An 18,274-nucleotide genomic window follows, 5' to 3' on the forward strand; every position below is an offset into this window, starting at 1 on the left:
ATAAAGACAGAGAATTCTGAGTCTGTTCAAGTCACAGACATATGCATTACGGAGGAACACCGAGCTCGAACTCAACGTTATTTCAAAGTACGACAACAATTCGAACAATTAAGTTACCGTCTCGTACAAGAGATGAAAACAATGAAAAAGTTCTATGACGCCGAATGGGAGAGTCTGGAAAGACAACAGAACCTGCTGGCTCAAGCAGAGAGCGACCATAGAGCCATCATGACCAATTACCGATCACACCTCCCTTATGATGTTCAGGAGTTAGAATATTTGCATGATCTAGAGATACAGCATAAAGGCAAACCACGCTACACTGAGGATTTTGTTCTGCAATTGGAGACGGAGCTAGTGCAGGCAAGGTTAAGAGAAGCTGAATCGCAGTGTGCACTTAAAGAGATGCAGAAAAAAATCTTGGACATGGAAAAGAGAAACGCTTCTTTACCTGATGTGAATAATGTGGCCATGTTGCAAGAGGAGCTTATCACTCAGTTAAATGAAAATAAACGGAAAATGACTGAGATAGACTGCAAGGATAAAGAAGATTTGATGGCAGTGAGACTTCAAGAGGCAGATAGCATAGCAGCCTTGGCTGAACTCCAACAGGAAATTGCGAAAGAAGCAAATGAAGAGGAATCTTCAGGAAGCCGGGATTTTATTCCAGTTCTTCTCTACGACTCCTTACAAGCAGAGTGTGAGAAGTTGAAAGAACAGTATGAACAGGCCCAGGCTACAATTCTGGAGGGGATTAACTCGGCAACCTCCGAAAAGCTAGTTTCAGTAGAAGCATATGAACAACTAAAGGTTGAACATGAGCAAGAAGTCCAAAGGCTGCAGGAAATTCTTGATGAGCTCAAGGCCAAGACAGACTCATCGGTAGAAGTTCCATCCATAGAGGAGAATTTAGAGGTGAAAGACATGGCAGAACATGAAAGACAAGATGTCCAAGAACTCATAAAAATATTGAAGGAAACCCAAGACAAATATGAGGCGGCAATGACCGAGGTTCAACGACTTGAAGAGCAGAGTCAACTGGGAAACCTTTCAGTGGAAGGGAAGGAAACTGTAAGAAACACAGAGACTGTAAGAATGGGCTCTGAACATGAGCTTGGGAGCATCAAGGCGCAACTTCTTCGAGCGCTTGAAACCAAAGTACAAGAGGAAAGGAAGGTGAAAGCATTGGAGGGTAAGGTGGATGAAATGGTGAAGACTCTGATCCACAGAGTCCCCGTGGAAGAGTTAATGGTCAGCCAACTCCTTCACATGCTGAGAGACAAGACTCCACAATGGGAACACGAGCTTCAATCTGCAAAGGGAAGGAATTCGGAGCTCCCAAAAGTTACGGAAATAACTGAGGTGGCAACACAGATTTTGTGTTACAGTTTACTCTATGAAGAGTTCGTTGAATCACGTCAATGTGAACAGAAGAATGTTGAAACAGCTGCTTCAGTAGAAGGATTAAATAGCCTGATACCGCAATCCCCGGTGGAAGGGAAGGTGTTGAACTCACAAATGAGGTCAGTAGTGAAGGAATGGCAGACAACCCAGGAAGAGCGGGATGAATATGAATGCATGAAGAAGTCTTTTCAAGAAAGATGTCTAGGGAAGGAACCACCGTCGGCTAACGTCCAGACGGGTGAGGAGGAAGAAGAAGGCTCTCTCGCTGGCCTAACTCAGGACGAACCCGAATATTACCATGACCTGTTGAGTGACACTGAATATTACGAGGATGTGGTCTGCCCAGCTTGTGATGAAAACTCCCAAAGTGCTGAAATCCGGAGGAAGCACTTAAGGTCTAAGGAACATAGAGAGTTGGTGGCGCTACAGCTGGCAGCCGAGAAAGGAGCTCCGAGAGTTTCAAAAAGGCAGAAAAGAAAAAGAAGAAGCAGAAGATGATAACTGTCTAAAATATTAGCATTTCTACCATCTCAGGCGGGGCACTACGAAAGGAGCTAAATTAGTTGAAAAACTGGGAAATGTCAAGACAGCCAGTTGGTTGTAAAAGTCCGCACTGCTGGTTCAACAGGACGAAAGTTCAAGCTGTTACGTCAAGAAAAAGGCTGGAGGAGTCACGCTAGCCAGGTGAACCGGCTACACCAAAGAAATGTTCGGAACGAGTCAAGATCAGAGACTGAATCTATGAACTGTTTCCGCAGAGACTGAACCGGTGAACTGTTCCCACCGAGATTATATCTGTAAATTGTTTTATATGACATTGACTCCACCGAGATTATATCTGTAATTTGTTTATAGGAAGTTGAAGATATGTATGTTTAACAGAGACTCTGTAAGTAATAAGCTAAAAAGGGAGGATTGTAGTGTATGTACCCGCCTACCTTTAAGGGAACTATTGAATGTAACCGTTCACCTTTAAGGGAACTACTTTAGGTGTGGCACTATTTGTTTGGCTTCTGTATACTGTAATACCGATAGTGACCACACCAGTATATAAGTGTTGTAGCAGGATTTCTGGGGCAGATTCGCCCGGACCTTCGAATAGTAAAGACCTGTTTGTTTGTTACTTCTGAAGTCTGTGTATTTATTAACTGCACAACCCACAGACTTTACACCAGGGTTAAGGACATCTCCTCTGGGCTGGAGAGAAACTTGGAGGGGGAGGATCCAGTTGTCGTGGTCCATGTTGGTACCAACGACATAGATAGGACAAGGAAAGAGGTTCTGCTGAGGGAGTTTGAGCAGCTAGGGGCCAAATTAAAAAACAGAACCGCAAGGGTAATAATCTCTGGATTACTACCTGAGCCACGAGCAAATTTGGCTAGGGTAAATAAAATCAGAGAGTTAAATGCGTGGCTCAAAGACTGGTGTGGGAGAAATGGGTTTTGCTTCTTGGGACACTGGCACCAGTACTGGGACAGGAGAGAGCTGTTCCGTTGGGACGGACTTCACTTGGCCAGTGCTGGGACTAGAATCCTGGTGAATCGAATAACTAGGGCTGTAGAGAGGGCTTTAAACTAATTTAGTGGGGGGGAGGTTTCAAGAGAGCGAAAAATAAAAATGTCAGCGGAGAAGGCAATAGAGCAAGGTAGCAGTGGGGGAATTAAAAACCAGAGCGTGTCAGGAAGGGACAGAATGTATATAAAGACAAAGGTAAAGTAGTAAAGGGGGTAAAAGCAGGAATAAATTGTCACAAAACATATTTAAAAGTTCTTTATCTGAATGCACGCAGCATTCATAACAAAATAGACGAGTTGACGGTACAAATAACTACACATGGGTATGATCTGGTGGCCATTACAGAAACATGGCTGCAAGGTGACCATGGCTGGGAACTAAACACCCAGGGGTATTTGACAATTAGGAAGGACAGACAGGAAGGAAAGGGAGGTGGGGTGGCTATGTTAATAAAGGATGGAATCACTGCAATAGTGAGAAATTATATTGGGTCAAAGGATCATGATAGTGAAACAGTTTGGGTGGAGATAAGGAATAATAAGGGGAAAAAGTCACTAGTGGGCGTAGTCTATAGGCCTCCTAACAGTTGCAACTCTGTTGGTCGGAGTATAAATCAGGAAATAGTTGGGGCTTGTAATAAGGGAACAGCTATAATCATGGGGGATTTTAACTATCATATTGACTGGATAAATCAAATTGGGCAGGGCAGCCTTGAGGAAGAGTTCATAGAGTGCATTAGGGATGGGTTCCTTGAGCAGTATGTTACTGAACCAACCAGGGGGCAGGCAATCTTAGAACTGGTCCTGTGTACTGAGACAGGATTAATAAAAAATGTCCTAGTAAAGGATCCCCTTGGAATGAGTGACCATAACATGGTTGAATTCCAAATTCAGTTGGAGGGTGAGAGAGTTGGATCTCAAACCAGCGTACTAAGCTTAAATAAAGGAGACTATGAAGGTATGAGAGCAGAGTTGACTAAAGTGGACTGGGAAAATAGATTAAGGTGTAAGACGGTACATGAGCAGTGGTGTACATTCAAGGAGATATTTCACAACTTTCAAGAAAAATATATTCCACTGAGGAAAAAGGGGCGTAAAAGAAAAGACAGCCATCCGTGGCTAAGTAATAAAGGATAGTGTCCGACTGAAAACAAGGGCATATAAAGTAGCCAAATCTAGTGGGAGGAGAGAAGATTGGGAAGCATTTAAAAGCCAGCAAAGAAAAACTAAAAGATTAATTAAGAAAGGGAAGATAGATTATGAAAGTAAACTAGCAAAAAATATAAAAACAGATAGCAAGAGTTTCTACAGTTATATAAAAAGAAAAAGGGTGGCTAAAGTGAATGTTGGTCCCTTAGAGGACGAGACCGGGAAATTAGTGGTGGGGAACATGGAGATGGCAAAAACGCTGAACAAATATTTTGTATCAGTCTTTACAGTAGAGGACACTAAGAATATCCCAACACTGGACAAACAGGGGGCTATAGGGGGGGAGGAGCTAAACACGATTAAAATCACTAAGGAGGTGGTACTCGGTAAGATAATGGGACTAAAGGCCGATAAATCCCCTGGACCTGATGGCTTACATCCTAGGGTCTTGAGAAGTAGTGGTAGGGATTGTGGATGCATTGGTGGTAATTTTCCAAAACTCCCTGGATTCAGGAAAGGTCCCAGCAGATTGGAAAACTGCTAATGTAACGCCCTTATTTAAAAAGGGAGGTAGACAAAAGGCTGGAAACTATAGACCAGTTAGCCTAACATCTGTGGTTGGTAAAATGTTAGAGTCCATTATTAAGGAAGCAGTAACAGGACATTTGGATAAGCATAATTTAATCGGACAGAGTCAGCATGGTTTTATGAAGGGAAGTCATGTTTGACAAATTTGCTCGAATTCTTTGAGGACGTAACAAACAGGGTGGATAAAGGGGAACCAGTGGATGTGTATTTGGACTTCCAAAAGGCATTTGACAAGGTGCCACACAAAAGATTACTGCACAAGATTAAAAAATCACAGGATTGGGGGTAATATACTGGCATGGTTGGAAGATTGGCTATCTAACAGAAAACAGAGAGTTCGGATAAATGGTTCATTCTTGGGCTGGCAATCAGTAACTAGTGGTGTTCCGTAGGGATCAGTGCTGGGACCTCAACTCTTTACAATCTAGATTAACGATTTGAAGGAAGGGACCAAGTGCAACATATCCAAGTTCGCCGAAGATACAAAGATGGGAGTGAAAGCAGTGAGTGAGGAGGACATAAAAAACCTGCTAAAGGACATAGACAGGCTAAGTGAGTGGGCAAAAATTTGGCAGATGGAATATAATGTTGGAAAGTGTGAGGTTATGCACTTTGGCAGAAAAAATCAAAGAGCAAGTTATTATCTAAATGGAGAGAAACTGCAAAGTGCTACAGTTCAAAGGGATCTGGGGGTCCTGGTGCATGAAACACAAAAGGTTAGTATGCAGGTGCAGCAGGTGATCAGGAAGGCCAATGGAATCTTGGCTTTTATTGCAAGGGGGATGGAGTATAAAAACAGGGAAGTCTTGCTGCAGTTATACAGGGTATTGGTGAGGCCACACCTGGAATACTGCGTGCAGTTTTGGCTTCCATATTTAAGAAAAGATATACTTGCTCTCGAGGCGGTTCAGAGAAGGTTCACTCGGTTGATTCCGGAGATGAGGGGGTTGACGTATGAGGAAAGGTTGAGTAGGTTGGGACTCTACTCATTGGAGTTCAGAAGAATGAGAGGCGATCTTATCGAAACATATAAGATTGTGAGGGGGCTTGATCGGGTGGATGCGGGGAGGATGTTTCCACTGATGGGTGAGACTAGAACTAGGGGGCATAATCTAAGAATAAGGGGCTGCGCTTTCAAAACTGAGATGAGGAGAAACTTCTTCACTCAGATGGTAGTAAATCTATGGAATTTGCTACCTCAGAGAGCTGTGGAAGCTGCGGCATTAAATAAATTTAAAACGGAGATAGACAGTTTCCTAGCTGATAAGGGAATTAGGGGTTACGGGGAGCGGGCAGGGAAGTGGACGTGAGTCTAGGTTCGGATCAGCCATGATCCTATTGAATGGCGGAGCAGGCCCGAGGGGCCGTATGGCCTACTCCTGCTCCTACTTCTTATGTTCTTATTAGAACAGCTTATACTACCTACAGGACGCACTACAGCAATTTGCCAAGGTTTCTTCGACAGCACCTTCCAAACCCGTGACCTCCACCACCTAGAAGGACAACGACAGCGAGTGCCTGAATCATAGATAATAACAGCAGAAAACGCTGGAAAAACTCAGCAGGCCAGGGCAGCATCCGTGGAGAGAGTTAACGTTTCAGGTCGATGAGCTTTTGTCAGACCTGGAAAAAAGGAAATAGAAAGCAGCTTTAGGGGCTGGGAAAAGGGGGAGGGGATGAAAGAACAAAAGGGAAGGTCAGTGATAGGATAAAAAGCAGCAGAGATTAAGAGATATTCAAGGCGAGAGGAGGTGGTAATAGGGCAGGTTAAGGAACAAAGGATGGCTCTAGATGGGGTGTGAATTGTGCTGGCAGAATGAAGGACAGCTGCCATGTGGGAGGGAAGAAAAAAAAAGAAGAAAATGTATATATGTGATGGGGGCCGAGGTTATGATCTGAAATTGTTGAACTCTATTTTGAGTCCAGAGGGCTGTAAAGTGCCTAATCGAAAGATGAGGTGCTGTTCCTCGAGCTTACGCTGAGCTTCCGTGGAACAATGCAAGAGGACGAGGACGGTGAGGCCTGAGTGGGAATGGAGTGGTGAATTAAAGTTCCAGGCCACCGGGAGCTCGGGGTCCCCCTTACAGACTGAACGGAGGTGTTCCGCAAAGCGGTCACCCAATCTGTGTTTGGTCTCCCCAATGTAGAGAAGACCACATCGTGAGCAGCGAATACAGTATACTAGATTGCAAGAAGTACAAGTAAATCGCTGTTTCACCTGGAAGGGGTGTTTGGGGCCCTGGACAGTGGGAAGGGGGGAGGTATAAGGGCAGGTGTTGCATCTCCTGCGCTTGCATGGGAAGGTGCCGGGGGAAGGGGTGCTCGGGCTGGTAGAGGAGTGGACTAGGGTGTCGCGGAGGGAGCGGCCCCTACGGAATGCTGAAAGGGGAGGTGAGGGGAAGATGCGTTTGGTGGTGGGATCACGCTGGAAATGGTGGAGTATGATCCGTTGAATGTGGAGGCTGGTGGGGTGAAAGGTGAGGACAAGGGGAACTCTATTGTGGTTCCGGGAGGGAGGGGCAGGGGTGAGGGCAGAAGTGCGGGAGATAGAACGGACATGGTCGAGGGCCGTGTCAACCGCAGTAGAGGGGAATCCTCGGTTGAGGAAAAAGGAAGACATGTCGGAAGCACTGGTATGGAAGGTGACATCGTCGGAGCAGATGCGGTGGAGACGGAGAAACTGGGAGAATGGAATAGAGTCCTTACAGGAGGCGGGGTGGGAGGAAGTGTAGTCCAGGTAGCTGTGGGAGTCAGTGGGCTTGTAGTGAATGTTAGTCAATAACCTATTCTCAGAGATGGAGACGGAGAAGTCGAGGAAGGGAAGGGAAGAGTCAGAGATGGACCATGTGAAGGTGAGGGAAGAGTGGAATTTGAAAGCAAAGTGAATGAAATTTTCTAGCTCAGGGCGAGAGCAGGAGACGGCACTGATAGAATCATCAATGTACCGAAAAAAGAAATGAGGGAGGGGACCGGAGTAGGACTGGAACAAAGAGTGTTCCACATATCCCACGAAAAGGCAGGCATAGCTAGGACCCATGCGGGTACCCATAGCAACACCTTTTGATTTGGAGGAAATGAGTGGAGTCAAAGGAGAAGTTGTTCAATGTGAGAACAAGTTCAGCCAGGCGGAGGAGGGTGGTGGTGGATGGGGACTGGTTGGGCCTCTGTTCAAGGAAGAAGCGGAGCGCCCTCAGGCCATCCTGGTGGGGGATGGAGGTGTAGAGGGATTGTACGTCCATAGTGAAAAGGAGGCGGTTGGGGCCAGGAAACTGTTAAAGTGGCGGAGGGCGTCGGAAGAGTCGCAGATGTAGGTGGGAAGAGACTGGACAAGGGGAGAAAAAATAGAGTTGAGATAGGAAGAGATAAGTTCCGTGGGGCAAGAACAGGCTGAAACGATGGGTCTACCAGGGCAGTCCTGTTTGTGGATTTTGGGAAGGAGGTAGAAGCGGGCTGTGCGGGGTTGGGGAACTATGAGGTTGGCGGCCGTGGGGGGGGGAAGATCTCCAGAGGAGATGAGGTCAGTGACAGTCTTGGAAACATAGAAGATAGGAGCAGGAGTAGGCCATTTGGCCCCTCGAGCCTGCTCCGCCATTCAATGCGATCATGGCTGATCATCCAAATCCTGCTTTCTCCCCATATCCCTTGATCCCCTTAGCCTTAAGAAATATATCTAACTCCTTCTTGAATATATTTAATGAATTGGCCTCAACTGTCTTCTGTGGTAGAGAATTCCACAGGTTCACCACTCTCTGGGTGAAGAAATTCCTCCTCATCTCAGTCCTAAATGGCTTACCCCTTATCCTTAGACTGTGACCCCTGGTTCTGGACTCCCCCGTCATTGGGAACGGCCTTCCTGCATCTAGTCTGTCTAGTCATGTTAGAATTTTATAAGTTTCAATGAGATCCCCTCTCATTCTTCTAAACTCCAGCGAGTATAAGCCCAATCGACCCAATCTCTCTTCATACGTCATTCCTGCCATCCCAGGTATCAGTCTGGTGAATCTTCGCTGCATTCCCTCCATGGCAAGAACATCCTTCCTCAGATAAGACGACCAAAACTGCACACAATACTCAAGGTGTGGTCTCGCCAAGGCCCTGTACAACTGCAGCAAGACACCCTTGCTCCTGTACTCAAATCCTCTCGCTATGAAGGTGGTTTGATGTTCGGTAGTGGGGTCATGGTCCAGGTGGAGGTAGGAGGAGGTGTCGGAGAGTTAGCGTTCAGCTTCCGCTAGGTAGTGGTCAGTTCGCCAAACAACAACAGCACCCCCCTTGTCAGCAGGTTTAATGCCAATGTCTGGGTTGGATCTGAGTGAATGGAGAGCTGCAAGTTCAGAGGGAGGTAGGTTGGAGTGAGTGAGGGGAGCAGAGAAATGGAGACGGCCGATGTCACGGTGGCAGTTTGCAATGAAAAGATCTAGAGAGGTTAAGAGGCCAGAGGGAGGGGTCCAGGTAGAACGAGAATTCTGAAAGCGGGAGAAAGGGTCAGCCGTGCGGGGGGAAGACTCCAAAGAAGTGGGCACGGAGGCGAAGGCGGCGGAAAAAGAGCTCAGCATCATGCCGAGCTCGAAATTCATTGAGGTGGGGGCATAAGGGGATGAAGCTCAGGCCTTTGCTGAGGACTGATCGTTCTGGGTCAGAGAGGGGAAGGTCAGAGGGGATAGTGAGAACGCGGCAGGAGGTGAGATTGGGAGAAGGGGGGTCAGAGGAAAGTGAAGGGGAAGAAGGTTCCGGAGGGGCGTTGGTGTCCAAGAGTTGATGAAACTTGCGATCCTTATCATCAGAAAGGAAGAAAAAGAGTTTTTTGTTGACGCGTCGGATGAGTCGAAGAATGAAATGGAACTGTGGACCCGGACAGCTTTGAGAATAGAGTGCGTCGGTGCTGCTGAAGAGAGAGGTCGAGAGTGTTCGTGTGGTGCCGCATGGCGTTGAGCGTGGATCTCAAGATTCGGCGAGAGCTGTAGTTCGAAGAACGATGAATATCTTGGAGGTATTTGTAATCCTGGGTGGATCCGAAACACGAAGGGTGGAAGTTTAGTTGGAATCCACATGGAATAAGTCGGAACCTGAGACAGTTGCTGAGGAAAGAGATGTGGCTGTGAAACCGAGTCTTGGCAGATACCTGATCAAACACGAGAAGGGAAACTGAAAGCAATGAAGATGAACAAGGTTGAAGAGACAAACGGAAATCCCGTCAAAGACAAGAGTAGAACTTCAAGGTGGCCATTCCTAGAAGAGAGGTGGCAGTGAACCAAACACTAATACGATAGCAAAATACTGCGGATGCTGGAAATCCGAAATAACAACAGAAAATGCTGGAAAAACTCAGCAGGCCAGGGCAGCATCCGTGGAGAGAGAAACAGAGTTAACGTTTCAGGTCGATGACCTTTCGTCAGAACTGGAAAAAAGCAGGTTTAGAATGGTTACAGCACAGAAGGAGGCCAATCAGCCTGTCGAGCTCATGCCAGCTCTCTGCAAGAGCACTTCAGCTGATCCCACTCCCCCGCCCTTTGCCCATAGCCCTGCGAATTTTTTTCTTTCAGGTAATTATCCAATTCCCTTTTGAAAGCCATGGTTGAATCTGCCCCCACCACCCTTTCAGGCAGTGCATTCCAGATCATAACCACTCACTGCATAAAAAAGTTTTTCCTCATGTCACCTTTGATTCTTCTGCCAATCACCTTAAATCTGTGTCCTCTGGTTCTTGACACTTCCGCCAATGGGAACAGTTTCTCTCTGTCTAGACTCCCCATGATTCTGAACACCTCTATCAAATCTCCTCTCAATCTTTTCTAATCTAAGGAGAACAACCCCAGCTTCTCCAGTCTATCCATGTAACTGAAGTCCCTCATTCCTGGAACCATTCTTGTAAATCTTGCCTGGGGATACTATCACCATAACCATCCTGACTTGGACATATATCGTAATCCCGTCGTCATCGTTGCTGGGTCAAATTCCTGGAACTCCCAACCTAAGCACTGTGGGAGCACCTTTCCCAGACAGAATGCTCACCACCACCTTCTCGAGGGCAACTAGTGATGGGTAATAAATACTTGATTTGCTAGAAAAGCCCATATCCCAAAAATGAATTTTTAAAAGGTGGCTACTCTTCAAAAGTGCTTAATTGGCTGTAAATCACTTTTAGATGCCCTGAGGTCATGAAAGACACTATATAAATGCAAGTTTCCTTCTTTGCAATAATAGAATGCTGCCTCTAAGAATCACCTACAAACATTGAATTTCTAAATTACTCTGTGATTTCCAATCCATAAGAAGCAATCTGGTACCAGCCCCTAGCTTGCAGCTTCATCTTCCTGTCCACTTCTCCTTCAAGAATGTCAAGGGGTTGTCATTTCTGAGCCCTCCTTGTATTATGGGCTATCTTGTCGTGCAGGCAGAGTAGTCTTGATATGTTGAAAGACATATCAGAGCGTCTAGATTGTGTTACAATGATTTTATGTGTGAAACCCTTTGAATAAGTCCCTGTGCCAAAGCTTTCAATTGTAAGTTGCAGCCTGAATGTGTTGCCTGCTGGAGTATGGGGATATGGATAGTAATAAATAGGGTTATGTGAGGATGTAGCATGAGGCAGCAGTAAGTGTGGAACAGATTGACAGGTAACACTTAGCGGCAAGCACACGGACCCCATTTCTACCCGGCAATAGCACTGTTGGGTAGTCTTACCTTTGTTGTCATCCTTTGCATCTGTTCCCAGAACCTGCAGATAGTGTACCCTGGCTGCCACCGCCTGGAGCATTGATGCATTGCAGTCCTGGAGTGCCAAAAGGGCAACCCTTCTTGCACTCACACAATGCAGCAGGACCAGCCATCAAACAGGGGGGCTTGGGTGCAATGTCATTTCATCACTCAGACTGTGGTTCCTGGTTAACCATTTGTTTGGCCTTACCTTGGTGTTTGCCAGCCAATTCTTTGGAAAGGTAGATTAATATTTTGTCCTCACATGCGGTCATTTACTTTAATTGTGCGATGTGGCCCTTTATAGACTGATGACATTTACTGTATCCTGCTCCTCTGGCAAGTTTCCACTTGTGGCTCTGAAATGGGCTGGGAACTGGTTATGAATATTGAATTAGGGAGCTCGGGAACAACAACGCCCACTGTGCCTATACCGGCTCTTTAAAAGAGCCATCCAATTAGTCCCACTACCCCGCTCTTTCCTCATAGGCCTGCAAAATTTTCCTTTTCAAGTATCCAATGTATACAATTGAAAGTTACTATTAAATCGGCTTCCACCATCCTTTTAGGCAGTGCATTTCAGATCATAACAATTCACTGCATTAAAAAAATTCTCCCCATCTCCCCTCTGGTTCTTTTCCTAATTGTCTAAAATCTGTGGTTACTGACTTTCCTGCCAGTGGAAACAGTTCCTCCCTATTTACTCTATTAAGACTCCTCATAATTTTGAACACCTCTAGTAAATCTCCCCTTAACCTTCTCTGCTCTAAGGAGAACAATCCCAGTTTTTCCAGTCTCCACAAAACTAAAGTCCCTCATCCTTATTTTAATTCTGGTAAATCTCCCCGGGCACCCTCTCCAAGGCCTCGACATCTTTAAGTGTGGTGCCCAAAATTGAACACAATACTCCAGCTGTGGCCCAACCAGTGATTTGTAAAGGTTTAGTACAACTTCCTTGATTTTGTACACTACACCTCTGTTTATAAAGCCAATGATCCCATATGCTTTTTTAACAGCCTTCTCAACTTGTCCTGCTACCTTCAAAGATTTGTTTATGTAAACCCTGAGGTCTCTCTGTTCCTGAACCCCCTTTAAAATTATACCATTTAGTTTATATTGCCTCTCATTCCTCCTTCCACAACATCTTCCTTCATCTGTACAAATCTTTGTGACTTTTGTACAACAAATTCTCAACTAATGCAGCCTGTGCTTTGGGGCTGATTTTATAACTCTCACATTTGCTAACTCTGTCTTCCTGCAAATTCCAGTGAGCAGTGCAAAGGATTAACTCAAAGAAAAAGCTGGATAAATGTCTGGTTGGGAGCATGATTATAGATGTATCGTTTGAGAGGATGAACTACTCTGCAGGACACAGTAGAATCCTGGGGGCTGGGAATGTCGTTTGTGGAGCGGAGCCTGAGCTGAACTCTGGGGATACATTGATAGTCCAGAATTTTTTGGATTTATCTTTGAGATCATTTAGGTACTTGGGCTGGAATTTTGCCTACCTGGGCGGGTCCGGTGCGGGCAGTGTCCGTGGCGGGTCGTGATCCCACTGCTGGCTCCATCCTGCTTTTGAAAATGAATTTACCTTAATGGGGCCTATTAAGCCCGACCAGTGTGTTACCCGGCCCAATGAGATGGAGTGGGCCTGGTGACGTCATTCATGATGTGTTTTCAGCTGGGATCTTTAAAGGGACCATGGCCACATTACAGTCGAAGTTTAATCTAACATAGTCCACTACAGCATTGGAGTGCTGCAAGCACTGACAATTACTGCACAGAGGCAGAGGGCTGCACCCAGGTTTTCTGATGGGAGAAGCACGCAGGGAGGTCCTCTTCCCTTCTGATGGGCGGAAGAGACCTCCCCAGGAAACCAGGACAGCCTGGTTGCAGATTACAGAGGAGGTCACAAGCAGGGATGTTGTCAGGAGGACCTGGGTGCAGTACCACAAATGTTTCCATGATCAGGGAACGTTAGTACAAAGCCACACTCAACTGCATCCTGCTGTGCCTCTCATCACAGCCCCATCACTCTGCCTTCCCTACCCTACTCCTGCACATCCTTACACTAACTTACCTTGCATCTCCACCTATCCCTCTCTCTATCTACATTATTACATCCCCATCTCACTAGCTACCCCTCACACTCACCCTCATCCTAGTGCAACCATACCAACTAACACACAAGGGTAGCCACTTGAGTGTTTTATTCAATGCTTATGTAAAGTTTCTGTTAATGTGCTGTCAAACATAAAAATCTTTATTTTCAACACTTTCCGGTCTTGGACAGATTTGTGTGCACATTTGGAAGTGAGTTGCAATGAATGGTGAGACATAATGGTACCATCCGCAATGGTGATGAGTGTGAAAGGAATGGTGGTGGTGTGGGGTGGTGCCAACCTGGCGCATCATGTGGCAGCCATATGGGTGTACAGCATAAAGTTAACTAAATCTGGCCATGATGAGGCCATCCCTGGCCTCCTGGGCAGCAATGTGCTTGGGTGCTGATGTTCTCTGTCCGGTAATTGCGGAGAAGGTTGGTGGTGGTGTTGTTGGTGCTGCTGGTGTTGGGGCTCATCGTGGTCCGATTCTGAGGACCAAGGTGAGACAGTATAAACGGCACCCATGTTGATGGAATAGATGGCGAGTCAAGTACAGATGACAGAAGGTGAGAGAGTTCTTCCAATGAGGTGAGACTGGATGGAGACTGCTGGAAAGACTTGCAGCCTGCAGAATCTGCTGGAAATGGACTGAGCAACAGCTTCTGCCTGAGCAAAGTGATCATCTGTCAAGTGGGAGCTTTTATTGTACATTTGAAGCTGTCAAGTAATCAGCTGGAGCAATGGCCACGGAACTCCCGCCTCAGGTTGACAGACGTGGTTGTCGAGCTGCGTGAATCCTGTGGCCATGCAGGGAAATTTAAAAAGTAAGTGAAAAAAGGTTCTTCTGTGCCTGTAAACTACCTGATAATGATTTCAATTGGGTCGCCTGCCGGTCAGGTCAGCTCCGCAGTGACAGACGCGCCTGGGGGAAAGGCGCGTGGGAGCAAGATGACAGCGGGTTCCTGACCCGCTGTCAAAAATAACAACTTTCCCACCCAACTCGCCACTGATTGCGCCCGCTACCACCCCGGAAAATTCCAGCCTATGGGGGAGAAACTGGGCAATGGTGCGCCCATTTTTCGGCCGAGGGTAGGCGGAATGGGATCCAAAATAGGTTTGCAATCTCCCACGCCCGGTTCACCCCGAGAGTACACTTCACACAAAATCGAATCAGGCAACTTTTAGTTGCCCAAGGCTCTCCACCTGAAACAAGCGGCAGGCTGATTGGGTATTCAAATCGGGGTCATACGTCGGTTGTAGAACCTCGATATGAAATTGGACTGCAACTAGGCGGAGCCACAACTTGTTCCTCCTGGTCCTTAAAGGGTCTGCTGGAGACCGCTGAAAAAGAAGGCCCAAAAACTATGAAAAGTTTTGTATCTTGTGGAGTTGGAAGGAACAGGAGTGCAAATTGGGATAGATTAAGAACAGATCTAACAGCTCAAAAATGGGCTCTGTGAACTAACCGCAATAGCAGAATTGTATACCACTACAATCTGTAACCTCATGGCCTGTTATATCCTTCACTCATCCATTACTATTAATCTAGATGACCAACCCTGGTTCAATGAGGAGTGTAGAAGAGAATTAACCAGGCGTACCTGAAAATGAGGTTCCAACCTGGTGACGCTGCAACACAGGACTACATGTATGCTATAAAGCGGAAGCAGCATGCTATAGACAGAGCTAAATGATCCTACAACCAGTGCAAAGCTATACGGTTCTGTCCCATCAGATCGTGAATGGTGGTGAACAATTAAGCAACTAACGCGAGTATAAGGCTCCATGAACATCCCCATGCTCAACGATGGCAGAGCCCAGCAGATGAGTGCAAAAGGTAAGGCCGAAGTATTCGCAACCATCTTCAGCCAGAAATGCTGAGTGGATGATCTTTCTCGGCGTCCTCATGAGGTCCCCGCCATCACAGCTATCAGTCTCCAGCCAATTCGATTCACATGACATCAAGAAATAGTAGAGTGCACAGGACACAGCAAAGGCTACAGGTCCCGACAACATCCTGGCTGTAGTGTTGAAGACCTGTGCTCCAGAACTAGCCGCACATCTAGACAAACTGTTCCAGTACAGCTACAAAACTGGCATCTACCCAACAATGTGGAAAACTGCTCAGGTATGTCCTGTCCACAAAAAGCAGGACAACTCTAACCCACCCATTTACCGACCTGTCAGCCTACTTTCAATCATCAGCAAAGTGATGGAAGGAGTCATTGTTAGCATATTTTAAGGTGGTTTAAATGGTCAAGTCGAATGTGGAGAAAAGGTGAAGCTTTTCTGTGTGAACAAATAAGCTGGGCCACGAGAATCAGGCACCAAAATAAGGGGAGCAGTTGCTAAGACACCACATACCACAGTATACTGCTAAGGAAATCAGAACTCTGAAGGCCACAAGTAAACAAAGATTGGCCTATGCATTACAGTACAATAAACAAAGGTTGTGGGACAGAGTTTGAGGCCAAAAGGATTAGGGCATTGTGTAAACACCTCAAGCGTGGCGTCAGCTTGGTGTGATACTTTGAGTATGTACAGCCCAAGGTAGCTGAATAGTATAAGGGTAGAACATGGTCACACCCCCCCCCCCCCTAAAGGTTAGAGTGCTCTCATGGACAGTCGGAAGTCCTTTCGCCTTAACGGTAGCCCAGGGAGTTTGCAGGTCTGATCAGCTTGTATGGACTTCATGGAGAAAACCGGTTGTATTAAAGCTTGACATTGAATGTAATACTACAGAACAATTGTATAAGAATAATACTGTTATTAGTCAATGTATATTAAAGCTTGTTTAAAACTACTTGGGCCTGAATCACGCAGAGGTTATTGTTGCAGGACTAACAACTTTGTTGCGACCGTAACCACGGGAAATCCACTAACAGTCAGTAACAGTGCTTCCAAGCAGTACTTACTTGCCAATAACCTGCTCACCAGTGCTCAGTTTGGGTTCCACAAAGACCACTTGGCTCCAGACCTCACTACAGCCTTGGTCTAAACATGGAGCTGAATTCCATCAAGGCAGCATTCAACCGAGTGTGGTACCAAGGAGCTCTAGTAAAACTGAAGTCAATGGGGATCAAGGGAAAAACTCGCCAGTGCTGGAATCATACCTGCAACAAAGGGAGGTGGTTGTGGTTGTTGGAAATCAATCATCTCAGCCCCAGGACATTGCTACAGGAGTTTCTCAGGGCAGCGTCTTAGGCCCAACCATCTTCAGCTGCTTCAACAATGACCTTCCCTCCATCATAAGGTCAGATGTGGGGCAGTTCGCTGATGATTGCACAGTGTTCAGATCCATTTTCTATTCCTCAGGTAATGAAGCAGTCCATGCCCGCATACAGAAAGGCCTGGACAACATTCAGGCTTGGGCTGATAAGTGGCAAGTAACATTGAGGCCACACAAGTGCCAGGCAATGACTACCTCCAACAAGAGAGTCCCCTTGACATTCAATGGCATCGCCATAGCCAAATCCTCCAACATCAACATCCTGGGAGTTGCCATTGACCAGTAACTTAACTGGAACAGCCCATAAACGCCGTGGCTACCAGAACAGCTCAGGGGCTGGGTATTCTGCACCTCTTGACCCCCCAAAGCCTCTCCACCACCTACAATCTACAAGTCAGGAGTGTGATGGAATACTCTCCACTTGCCTGGATGGGTGCAGCTGCAACAACACTCAAGAAGTTTAACACCATCCAGGACAAAGCAGTCTTCACAATCAGCTTAAATACAGGAAACTCTCGATTTACCGGCACCTAAATAACCGGAAATCTCTGTTAACCGGCACAATTCAGGAGTAGGTTCAGGTAAGTTTTACATCATATTTATTAGTGGCCGTTCCTGGAGCTGTGGCTGTGTAACCGGGGTTCCTGCACCTGTTGCTAAGCAACAAGGACACCTGGATCTTGTGGCCGGGGTTCCTGCACCTGTTGCTAAGCAACAGGGAAGCCTGGATTTGTTGCTGTGTACGGAGCTCTCGTACCTTTTACTATACCGCTCTGTAATCCGGACTTTTTGATAAACTGGCACCACACCGGTCCCGTCGGTGCCGGATAAAAGAGTTTTCTGTATCCACTCCTTCCACCACCGGCGCACTGTGGCTGCGGAGTGTACTATCCAGAGGATGCACTGCAGCATCTCACCAAGGCTTCCTCGACAGCACTTCCGAAACCCATGACTTCCACCACCTAGAAAGACAAGGGCAGCAGGTACATGTGGTAAACCACTGTTTGTATTCCACTGTGTACATGCCTGTACATGTCTCGGCTGACTCCTCCCACGAGTCCAGGTATAAAGGTGACTGCTCCACAGTCCCTCTGTATTCTGGACCGGTCGACCACTCGAGGCACACCTTCATTCTCTTGTTAATAAAAGCCTGTTAATTACTCGCTTAATCTCAGTCTTTTGAGTTATTGATAGCGCATCAATTTTATTAACAAGATTTTTATAATGGAGAAGATCCTCACACCAGCATGCCTGGACTTAGATCATCGGGAGGCGGACTCATCCACCAAGTTTACTCACTGGCTTAGGTGTTTTGAAAAATTTCTGATCGCCTCCGCTGAAATGGTCAAATCGGACGAGGACAAACTGGATGTCCTGACCTCCAAAGTGAACCACCGAGTGTACTCGGTCATCCAGGACGCGACCTCGTACGCGGATGCTATCAAGCTCCTCAAGGACCAGTACACGCGCCCAGTGAACGAGGTGTATGCTAGGCACCTCCTGGGGAGTTGTAAACAACAACCTGGGGAATCGACCGAGGAATACCTTCAGGCACTGTCTGTGCTTGGCCGGGCCTGTGGTTGTAAGGA

This window comes from Somniosus microcephalus, chromosome 7 (genome assembly GCF_052327205.1).
Source record: "Somniosus microcephalus isolate GS21.2 chromosome 7, FLI_Smic_1.0, whole genome shotgun sequence".
NCBI lineage: Eukaryota > Metazoa > Chordata > Chondrichthyes > Squaliformes > Somniosidae > Somniosus > Somniosus microcephalus.